The sequence below is a fragment of the Dendrobates tinctorius genome, unplaced genomic scaffold, assembly GCF_039654945.1.
Source record: "Dendrobates tinctorius isolate UK_male_01 unplaced genomic scaffold, ASM3965494v1 ptg000099l, whole genome shotgun sequence".
NCBI classification, from domain to species: domain Eukaryota; kingdom Metazoa; phylum Chordata; class Amphibia; order Anura; family Dendrobatidae; genus Dendrobates; species Dendrobates tinctorius.
In genome coordinates, this window is record NW_027361767.1 from 318830 (window position 1) to 331271 (window position 12442).

Genomic DNA, 12442 nt, shown 5'->3' on the forward strand with positions numbered 1-12442 from the left:
TGTGGGCAAAACTAAGGGAAAAGGTAATACAGCAAGAAAAATGTGACAAATTATTATTATTATATGATACCAATAAAGGTAATAGGTGAAAAAAAATGTGCAAAATTATACAAAAAAGACATTAAAAAAAAAAAATATATATATATATATCAATGAAATACAATATTCAAATTACATAATGTGCAAAAAATACCAGACTAAAAAAACAAAAAGTGAAAAGGCTGTATCAAGAATATATTAGCAATAATACAGGAGACAATTTATCAGAAATATAAACAAATATTTTTTTCTGAACAACACTCGATGTCAGATGTCATCTTCATTCCTTTTTTGCTTTTCTTTTTTCTTCAATAATTCCCTTTTATTTCGCCCTCATTTTCGGAATTAAATAGAAGACGCTTCAAAACATCAGACAATGATGGAATAACCATATGAGCAGTAATAACTAGTAAAGACAAACAAAACACACAGGATTAAAATCTAAGAACAAGGGATATTGATAGATGAGCTACAGAAAAGGCACAAAACTTAATTGCTCATTTAAGTCAGATGAACTCATAGTCCCCAATGTTATTATCCAGCGACATTCTAGTTGTGCTAGGGTGCGTTTTGTATCACCCCCTCTAATGCCACATCTCACACGATCTATTCCACAAATTTGAAGATCTTTAGGATTACATTTATGATAGAGTCTGAAATGACGTGGAATAGTCTTTAAATTGGAAATGTCCTCCACATCACTAGCTGCCTGAATGTCACAAATGTGTTCTCGGGTACGTACCCTCAGTTCACGTGAGGTCAATCCAACATAATACAGATTACACGTACACTTAGGGTCCCGTCATACACAGCGATCTCGCTAGCGAGATCGCTGTTTGTGACGGGGATCAGCGACCGGCCCCCCTGCCGGTTATCGCTGATCGTGCTCGAGCAGCCTGGGTCGTTTTTCGATTGCTGGTCTCCCGCTGGCCAGCGCGCATCGCTGCGTGTGGCAGCGAGAGACCAGCGACACTGGTTTCTAATGTAAACATTGGGTATCTAAGAGCTGTGGCTCCTGGATACCCACTGTTTACCTTGGAAACCGGCGTACACGCTGGTTTCAAAGGTAAACAGCGGGTATCCAGGAGTCGTGCGGCTCTTAGATACCCAGTGGTCCTGATCGCTGGGACTGTCTATGTGACAGCTCACCAGCGATCAGCCTAACGATGTCCCAGCGATCCCATCCATGTCGGATCGTTGGTGGGATCACTGGGATATCGTTATGTGTGACGGGGGCTTTAGCCAAGTATACCACCAATGTAGAGTTACAAGAGATGTAATCTGTAATATTGAAGTTTCTACGACCATCGGCAGAAGTGAAAGACAAAGTCCGTACATGATTGCGACACGCTAAACAGTCAGCACATGGATAAAAACCCCATTTACGTTTACCTGCCCCAAAGGGATCAGGTGTCTTGGTCAAGTAGTGACTGTGAACTAGAATGTCCCTCAGATTATTACTCCTTCTAGCTGTCATGAGGGGGGCATCAGAGAGACATTTAGACAAGACAGGTTCAGTTTTTAAAATAGACCAATGTCTGCTTAAAATCTGTCTCATTGTCCCCCATTGGTGGTTGTAAGTGGAGATGAACCTGATTTTAGGATCGTCCACCTTAGCACGCCTCTGATTGGCAAGTAAATCACATCTTCTAGAATTCCTTGCGCGTGTATAGCCACATTTTATACTTCTTTTACTAAACCCACGCGAAAGGAATCTCTCCCCAAGGTCCACAGACTGTTTCTCAAAAGTCTCTTCCATACTGCAAATCCTCCTCATCCTTAAAAATTGTCCAATTGGAATTGCTCCAATTGTAGAAGCAGTACGGGAGGATGAGGCGGGGAGGAGTGCATTCACGGAGGTTTCCTTTCTATATACATCAGTATGGATGGAGCCATCATTCTGGACCAGCAATTTGATGTCCAAAAAAGGGATCCTTTTCTGACTATAGCTGTATGTAAGCCTGATGTTGAGGCAATTACAATTCAAACCCTGCATAAATTCATGAAGTTGATCTACTGAACATTGCCAAATAAACAAAATATCATCAATGAACCGATACCACCCCAGAATCTTGGGAGCGGACTGCGCGCCCCCCTGAAACACTCCCCTCTCCCAGTACCCCAGGAAGAGGTTTGCGTAAGAGGGCACACAGGCCGCCCCCATGGCAGTGCCCTGACTCTGGAGGTAGTACTGGTCCTTAAAAGTAAAAAAATTGTATGTAAGGATGAATCGCAAAAGCCCCAACACCAGGCTCCTCATCTCTGCATCAATATTGCTGGATTACAGAAAAAAAAGTTACAGCTTCTAAACCATCATCATAGCAGATGGAGGTATATAATGCCTCCACATCCGCCGTGACAAGAAACATATCTGGCTCCAAAACCAAACCATCCAGATGTCTCAGGACGTCCGTAGTGTCCCTGACATAGGAGGGCAATGTCTCTACCTGTGATCTAAGATAATCATCAATAAATTTACAAATAGGATCACATAGCCCTCCCATGCCAGAGACAATCGGATGCCCTGGAGGATTTGTAGCGTCTTTGTGGACCTTGGGGAGTAAATAAAATGTGGGGATCACGGGATTCGTTACTACAAGGCCATCAAATAATTTTTTGTTGAAGGTTCCGTTTTCAAAAGATTCTTCCAAAATTTTAGATAACTCAAGCTGCAATTGGGACAATGGATTATGAGAAAGTGCCGTATATGTATCTTTATTACGCAGTTGTTTTAACGCCTCTTTCTCATACTTCTCCACAGGCCAAATGACCACGTTCCCTCCCTTATCGGCAGGTTTTATCACCACGGTCTGCAACTCTTTTAGTTCTTTTAAAGCTTTCCTTTGAGACCAGGTCAAATTATCTTTTTTGCCTCTATTTGAAATTGTTTTTAAATCGGCAGAGACCAGTCTCGTAAAAATGTCAACTTGAGGACATAAGGAAAATGGAGGGACCGCGGTCGATTTTGCAGAAATGGGAGGAAGAGAAATACCTGTTGATACACCGGCAGATTCACTCTCCAACTCCTCCAAAACAGAGATTGCTTCTTGTTCAGTAGCACTTAAACTTTCTGTTGCTGACCGAGAGTGAAGTTTTTTCAATACAGGCTTTCGTGCAAAAAGATGCAAGTCTTTGAATGCTGTGAAATAATCATAGTTATTACAAGGCGAAAAAGAAAGACCGTGACCCAAGACTTCCTTCTGATCATGAGTCAAAATATAATGTGACATATTAGTTACCTCAAGGGAATTGTTCTTGGGTCTCTTGTCTTTCTGTGGTGATGTTACATTTTTCCTCTTATTTCCAAACCTAGTTATTCTCTGCCAACGATCTCTACTCACTTCAAACCGGTCAGACCCCACTTTACTCTTCTCTGATGTACCCGCTCTCTCATCAGTGGAGGATACAGAGGAGAAGGAGACCGAGCGTGCTCTGGATGTGGATCTTTTATTAACCATATTCTATCTCCATCTATATACTGTATTGTTTTGAGCATCTGAAAAATCACTCTGGTATTTTTTGGTTTTCATAGACACAATTTCCTTTTCCCATTTCTGAACTTCAAGGTCAAGTTCATTCATTCAAGAGTGAGAATTTTGTTAATTTCTTCTTGAATGAGGTTGAGATCTTTATCAATCTCATTCAAAGATGATTCATTATCGGAAATAAGGAGTCCCATGAAACCCTTTGAGCATACAGAGGCAACTTCCTCCCACTTGTTTTTAAACACAACGTTTCATTCTCAATATTATAGGAGGGGAAGACTTGTATCCTCAACCCCCTTGGAATTAATCCACAAGTAATATATCTTTCAAGGAAGGATTTATTCCACCATAGGTGAATCCTTTTCTGAAGCAACTCTTTATATTTGTTTGTCAAATCACTAAAATCCCTGGACTTAGAATCAGAACTGGCACACAAACCATTGATAAACACCTTGTCAAGCTGTAAAAGCCACGTTTTTTCATGCGCTTTAAAGTCCATTTGATCAGTGGTATGAGCTGTGAAAACACAGAAAAGACCTAAGAAAAAAAATCTACCGATACATACCAATATATATCAATTAACAAAAAGTGCCTATCATAAGGGATGATGCCCCCCTCATGACAGCTAGAAGGAGTAAGAACCTGAGGGACATTCTAGTTCACAGTCACTACGTGACCAAGACACCTGACCCCTTTGGGGCAGGTAAACATAAATGAGGTTTTATCCATGTGCTGACTGTTTAGCGTGTCGCAATCATGTACGGACTTTGTCCTTCACTTCTGGCGATGGTCGTAGAAACTTCAATATTACAGATTACATCTCTTGCAGCTCTACAATGGTGGTATAATTGGCTAAGTGTATGTGTAATCTGTATTATGTTGGATTGACCTTGTTACGTGTTACAGAACCACTCAGCACCCAAAATATGTTGTGCAGTTATATGTATGTATAATAGGTTCCATGTGAGATGCATGTCCCTAATGCATCAGTTCACAGGCTGCGCCCCTGGGAAGAGGGGACACGATATTCTCCTTTTGTCCGCCCTCCCCCCACCTTTGTAATTCCCACAGTAAACATCGGCAGGCTCCGGCCACCTGCGGCTTTTGTAATATATGTCTGGCCTGCCGCTTTTCTATTGGCCGGCCCTCTGTATCTGTGTGATATATTCTGTGTCCTGTGAGTAAAGTGTTGTCAGACTGGAAATACATGGAGAAGCAGTGATCTTTTATATGCGCCCATGTAACTAAGGAATTCCAGCCAGCATCATTCATTCAGACTCCAGCCAACGCAGAGCGGACCTCCGAAAACACAGGTTGGTACTGAAAGAGGTACCCCAGCTTGGTAGACCCTGTTACACTGGTGGCAGCAATGGGATGTTTTCGGGGAGACCAGGGTACACTCGCCTGGCACAACACAAGGTTGAGACCCAGGATCAGACCCCCCTGCGACAAAACCCCTTCCGCGTCCCTGAGTCTGTACGAGAGGGGATGCGACAAGAGATACAAGAGATGCTGCGTTTAGGGGTCAATGAAGAGTCAGATAGTCCCTGGGCATCCCCGTAGTGTTAGTGCCCAAGAAGAATGGGACTACACGGTTTTGTGTAGACTATCGTAGGCTCAATGAGAAAACAGTGACGGATGCATACCCCATGCCGCGTGTGTATGAGTTGTTAGACCGGCTGGCGGGGCAAAGTATTTGACCACCATCGATCTATGCAAAGGCTACTGGCAGATTCCCCTTAGTCCTGACGCTATTCCCAAGTCGGCATTTGTCACCCCGTTCGGCTTATTCCAGTTTCGAGTTATGCCATTTGGGATGAAGAATGCCCCGGCGACCTTCCAAAGGCTGGCTGACCGGCTTCTGGATGGTCTCTAGGACTATGCTTGTGCCTACATGGACAACATCGCCATCTACAGTGCGACATGGGAAGAGCATCTAAATCACCTAGAGACAGAATTGGACAGGATCCACCAGGCCTGAATCACCCTGAACCCAAACAAGTGTCACGTGGGCAAAGCAGAGGTTCAGTATTTAGGGCATTGGGTGGGAAGTAGGAAACAGCGACCAGAACCAGCCAAGATTGAGGCCATAGCCAAATGGCCCATCCCACGCACTAAAACCCAGGTCATGGCGTTTCTAGGGACAGCGGGGTAGTACAGGAAATTCGTTCCCAATTACACCAGCGCAGCCAAGCCCCTCACTGATCTGACCCGTAAGAACCAACCCCGCCAGGTAACCTGGACCTCATAGTGTGCGGAAGCCTTCCGCCAACTAAAGGACGCCCTCACCAATACCCCTGTATTGGCCGCACCCGATCCAACTAAACGTTTCCTTGTTCACACAGACGCTTCTATGTTTGGATTGGGGGCAGTACTGAGCCAAGTCAGGCCGGACAGCCAAGAACACCCGGTAGCTTACCTGAGTCGGAAACTACTGCCCCGTGAAGTAAGCTATGCGGCCATCGAGAAGGAGTGCCTGGCGGTACTATGGGCACTCAAGAAGGTGCAACCATATTTGTATGGACGACAGTTTTCCCTCCTAACGGACCATAATCCCCTAGACTGGCTTAATCGGGTCTCCTGAGACAACGCCAGATTGCTGCGGTGGAGTTTAGCCCTACAACCTCTGGACTTCACCATCCACCACAGACCCGGCAAACAAAACGGTAACGCCGATGGACTAAGTCGACAAACGGTAAAATGAAAACCTGGCACTCAACTTAATGCTTGGTGAGGCAGTTTATTGTAGTACCAGAAAACGTTTCGGTCAATATAGACCTTCATCAGTTACGTGCTAGTATGTTTGAAAGTAGCTTGAAGGAGGGCGCTTTTTATGTTATTCACTGATAACGCCAGTAATAAAATGGTCAGAATGCTGCTGTAACGCAGGATAATCTTAATAGTTGAAAATATCAGCACAGCCTGGTCCTTCAGGACGTGGGTAAACACCACTTGTCCAAGTGGTGTAAGTGGTGTTTACCCACGTCCAGGAGGACCAGGCTGCGCTGATATTTTCAACTATTAAGATTATCCTGCGTTACAGCAGCATTCTGACCATTTGTTTATTGGCGTTATCAGTGAATAACATAAAAAGCGCCCTCCTTCAAGCTACTTTCAAACATACTAGCATGTAACTGATGAAGGTCTATATTGACCGAAACCTTTTCTGGTACTACAATAAACTGCCTCACCAAGCATTAAGTTGAGTGCCAGGTTTTCATTTTATCATATATTGTTTGGGAACCTAACTTGGCACCACTACAGTAGTGCACACGGTGTTTTCTACTAAGTCGACAAACGGAACTTGTACCAACCCCATAAACTTCGGTCATTCCCAAACCGATCCGTTGAGGATCAGACTGTGTATGCCGATCGCGTCGCTGAAAAGGGGAGCCGTGTTACGTGTTACAGAACCACTCAGCACCCAGAATATGTTGTGCAGTTATATGCATGTATAATAGGCTCCATGTGAGATGCATGTCCCTAATGCATCAGTTCACAGGAAGCACCCCTGGGCAGAGGGGACACGATATTCTCCTTTTGTCCGCCCTCCCCCCACCTTTGTAATTCCCACGGTAAACATCGGCAGGCTCCGGCCACCTGCGGCTTTTGTAATGTATGTCTGGCCTGCCGCTTTTCTATTGGCCTGCCCTCTGTATCTGAGTGATATATTCTGTGTCCTGTGAGTAAAGTGTTGTCAGACTGGAAATACATGGAGAAGCAGTGATCTTTTATATGCGCCCATGTAACCAAGGAATTCCGGCCAGCGTAATTCATTCAGACTCCAGCCAACGCAGAGCGGACCTCCGAAAACACGGGGTGGTACTGAAAGAGGTACCCCAGCTTGGTAGACCCCGTTACACTCACGTGAACTGAGGGTACGTACCCGAGAACACATTTGTGACATTCAGGCAGCTAATGAAGTGGAGGACATTTCCAATTTAAAAACTATTCCACGTCATTTCAGACTCTATCATAAATGTAATCCTAAAGATCTTCAAATTTGTGGAAAGATCGTGTGAGATGTGGCATTAGAGGGGGTGATACAAAACGCACCCTAGGACAACTAGAATGTCACTGGATAATAACATTGGGGACTATGAGTCCATCTGGCTTAAATGAGCAATTAAGTTTTGCGCCTTTTCTGTAGCTCATCTATCAATATCCCTTGTTCTTAGATTTTAATCCTGTGTGTTTTGTTTGTCTTTACTAGTTATTACTGCTCATATGGTTATTCCATCATTGTCTGATGTTTTGAAGCGTCTTCTATTTAATTCCGAAAATGAGGGCGAAATAAAAGGGAATTATTGAAGAAAAAAGAAAAGCAAAAAAGGAATGAAGATGACATCTGACATCGAGTGTTGTTCAGAAAAAATATTTGTTTATATTTCTGATAAATTGTCTCCTGTATTATTGCTAATATATTCTTGATACAGCCTTTTCACTTTTTGTTTTTTTAGTCTGGTATTTTTTGCACATTATGTAATTTGAATATTGTATTTCATTGATATATGTATATATTTTTAATGTCTTTTTGTATAATTTTGCACCTATTACCTTTATTGGTATCATATAATAATAATAATAATAATAATTTGTCACATTTTTCTTGCTGTATTACCTTTTCCCTTAGTTTTGCCCACATCTAAGATGGCTGATTGCAGCGTGTGCGCATGCCTAGTGTGGCGGCTACCGTGGTGTTTTTCCTCCTGGCTGCTGTTAGTGACGTGGGGGACAATGACGTCATGAGGGAGTTCCCTCCTCCCCGGGTCATGTGAGCGGCAGGAGTCAATGCATTAGATGGGTCGATTACGGGGTACGCATGCGCCGATCATAGTGCTGACCATAAATGTTAAATCCACTATAAGGGATTCCCTTTCCCTCTCCCCCTCCTCCCGGGTCATGTGAGCGAGAGTAGTGAACATACCAGACAGGCTGATGATGCGGTATGTGTGCGCCGATCATGGCGCCGACTATAGATGTTGATCTCGTCATGAGGGATTTCCCTCCTCCCCTTAGTCACGTGAGCTGCAGGAGTTTAACACACTAGATGGGCCGATGACGTTATGCGCATGCGCCGATCATGGCGCTGATTACAAACAGCTGCACCCCAGTCATAAGAGACGCCAGTTGTCCACACACAGGCACAGCCCCCCGAAGAAGCCCACGCGAAACGTGCGTCAGGGCTGCTATAGGACACACACTGGCAGCTTTACTATGGGTAAGTCATGTATACATTTTTATGTAGGGGGCATTTATGCACACTTTATCGAAGTACAGTTTATCAAAGTACTGGCAGTTATAACATGGATGAAATGTGACACGCATCTCTATTCTCTTCACACAGGTAACCACCTCTTTCAATCTCTGCTCTGAATCAACTCCTCCATTCAATTCCTATGTAACTGAAACATTCAGCGGAACAAATTATGGAAATCAGGTGAGTCCTGAAACAAAATCCATCCACTCCAAATCCTTCTAAACTTATCGTTTGTACCATTGCAGTCTGCAGACAGCTCCTCCATTCTACACAGATTGACCATTTCCTTATACCAGTCTAATATGTCAGTGGGGTTTGTACGTTTCCAAAACCGCGGGATTACCATTCGTGCTGCTGTTAGACAAAACAGAAGAATATCTCTCTTTTAAGTCCCTATTGAAGAAGGTAAAATTGACAGAAGAGCTATTTGAGGGGACCTTGCTACACGGTTTCCCGTGATTCGTTGATAATTGTCGAAAACCTTCTCCCAGAATGGTTTGATCTTAGAGCATTCCCACCAAATGTGAATCATAGAGCCCACCTCCCTCTCGCATCTCCAACAAACCCCTGAAACTGCTGGATATATTGCATGTAGGTTACAAGGGTAATGATACCATCTCATAAGTATTTTATAGTTCTTCTCTTGTGCAATCCCAGCACTAGCAAGTTTATGAGTGAAGAGAAACCCCCTTTCCCATTCCTCAGGAGACAAGCTTATCCCCAAGTCTCTCTCCCACGCCTGCTGAAATGTTAACTTCTCCGCTTCACCCTCTCTGCTTAATCCCCCATAAATCACAGATATAGCATGTGGAGGCTTATTTTCCTCTACGAACAATTTCTCAAAAAAGGTGAAGTTTGAAATCGAAATTTTATCAAAATTATGTGTTACTAGGAAGGATTGTAATTGCAAGTATTCAAACCACCTAATTTTCTCATTTGGAAACTGAGCCTGTATAGAGACAAAAGAAGGCAATTCCCCATTTTCTAGCACCTGAAACAATCGGGTATCCTCCAGTGCCCTCCGACCGAGAAAAGATCCGCGCAAGTATCCAGGGAGATAGGATGGATTGAAAAACAATGATGTAAGTGGGCTAATATTCCTATCTGGGAACCCCTTCTTTCTCAGAGTGTGCCATATTTTAAGTGTGTCTCTAGTTAAATTACAATTGACAATAGTCAATGACTCCCCAGAACACCACGGCAGATGTCTTAAAAGGACATCCAAACCCTCCTGCTCCACCCCCACCCATTGTTTATCATCAGCCCAAAAGTGCCAGTCTGGAATCCTAAGTAATGTAGTAGCCTGAAAATACCTCTTAAAATTGGAAAAACCAGCACCACCTATAGATTTAGGTCGAGAAAGGGTCTGTATGCTTATGCGAGGTTTGAGTTTGCCCCATATGAATTTGGTTAAAGCTGATCGTAATTTACAGAAGAAACTATGAGGGGGGAAATCGGTATAGTTAGGAATATGTATAAGAAACGGGGTAAAACGTCCATTTTGATAGCATTCATCCTTCCAAACCAGGATAGTTTAAATTTACTATAATTCGCCAGGTCTCTGTATGTTCTGCGTAATAAAGCTTGATAGTTAAGCTCGAACAATTTATTAGGATCAGAAGGGACCACGACCCCTAGATATTTCAATGACTCTCCTTGCCATTTAAATGGAAATTTATTCATGATTTGAAGGACCTCATTCTGAGAAAATGATATATTTAAGGCTTCTGATTTGGAATAATTGACTTTAAAATTACTAAGTGATCCGAACCTATCAAATTCTTTTAAAATCATTGGAAACGATATTTATGGTTGTGAGATATAAAGGAGTAAATCATCTGCATACAGAGCTGTTTTATAAGAGTTAGGTCCTATCGTGTATCCATGAATATTGATATTATTTCTGATAGCGTTGGCTAGGTGTTCCATTACCACTACGTAAAGTAATGGAGAAAGTGGGCAGCCCTGTCTGGTTCCATTGTTGATCTTAAATGGGCTGGATAATGAACCATTTATTCTAACCCGCGCTGTTGGACCATTATATAAGGCTAAGATTTTCTGTAGAAAGTGAGGACCTAGACCTATCTGTCTCAAGGCTTCCTCCATAAACCCCCAATGGACTCTATCGAAAGCCTTCTCTGCATCTACAGATAAAAGACCTAGTGGTGTGGAGCTAGTTTTTGCCTTGGAAATGATAAGTAATGTCTTAATAGTATTATCCCGGGCTTCTCGTCCTTTGACGAATCCCACCTGATCATTATTGACCAGGGAAGGAAGTAAAGGGGCTAGCCTCTCAGCTAAGATTTTTGAAAATAATTTAATGTCCATGTTTAAGAGAGGAATCGGCCTAAAGTTGGCAACTATTGAAGGGTCTTTACCCGGCTTAGGGAGCACACTGATGTGTGCTTCTAGAGACTGGGGAACAAATCCAGTACTTTCATCAATAGCATTGAAAGTTTTTGCCATTATTGGAGAGAGTTGTTCCCTAAAGTTTTTATAAAACGCCGGTGTGAATCCGTCTGGACCAGGGCATTTACCCGACGGAGAGGACCGTATTGCCAAATCGATCTCCTCTATTGAAATCTCCTCCTCTAAACCTTTCAGAGCTGAACTACTGAACACAGGTAGGGATGTTTCCTGAATGTATTCTTTTATCTTATAGGAGAGGTCTAATGGGGGCATAGCTGCGAATTGGTTCTTAATGTTGTATAAATTCTCATAGTAAGACTGAAAGAGATCCACAATTTCTTTTGGGTTGTGTGTATCCCTGCCATTTTGTTTTTTAACAAACGGAATAAATGTAGCTGACTCACGTGGATGGAGCAGTCTGGATAATGGTCTCCCGCACTTGTCCGATAGGTCATAGAAAAAACGTTTAGATTTTTCCATGTATTGAAAATATTTTTTATTTAACGTTTCTCTTAATTCATTTCTTTTTTTTTTGTCGTCAGCAAGCGTGGAAGCAGATAGTTTGTGTGAAATTTCAAGGGAATGAATTTGCTGTAATAATTCATCCACTTTCTGAGCTCTCTCTCTCTTTAACCTAGAACCATGCTTTATAAGAATCCCTCTCATAACGCATTTCAAAGTCTCCCATTGCAAGGGAGCTGAAGTTTGGTCAGAGGCATGTATTTGGATAAAGGAGTCAATAGACTCTTTCAGCTCTGAAGCACATAAAGTATCCTTGATAAGGTTATCATTCAATCTCCAAGTCCAAGAACGTTGGACCAGAGATGGCAGAGATAAGGACAGAAAAATCGGAGCTTGGTCCGACCACAGAATGTCTCCGATTGTGGCCTTGGGTTGCCAGGACAAAGCATGGTGGCTCAAGAGAAAGAGGTCGATGCGGCTATAAGAATTATGTATATGAGAATAATATGTGTAATCCTTCCCCTGAGGATTCATTATCCGCCAAACATCGGTCAGTCGGAGGACATGGAGAACCCCTTTAAGAGAACGCAGCTGTCTCACCGAAACAGTTTCCCTCCCAGAAGAGTCTACCTTCGGGTTCATTGTAAAATTGAAATCTCCACCTGAGATCAGTGTACCTTCTGCGAAGGATCTATATTTTTGTAAGCCCGCAGCATTGTTATGTCCCCCCCCCATTCAAAGTTAACGAGGGGAAAAAAAATGCAATTAAAACCGTTTTTCCTGACGA

The 12442-nt window shown here is 42.9% G+C and overlaps 1 protein-coding gene across 2 annotated transcripts in view; it reads right to left on the reverse strand.

The window, feature by feature from the left end:
* BRME1 (break repair meiotic recombinase recruitment factor 1) overlaps positions 1 to 12442 on the reverse strand; it is a 55425-nt gene that overhangs the window by 38785 nt on the left and 4198 nt on the right. The gene's annotated exons all lie outside the window — the stretch shown is intronic.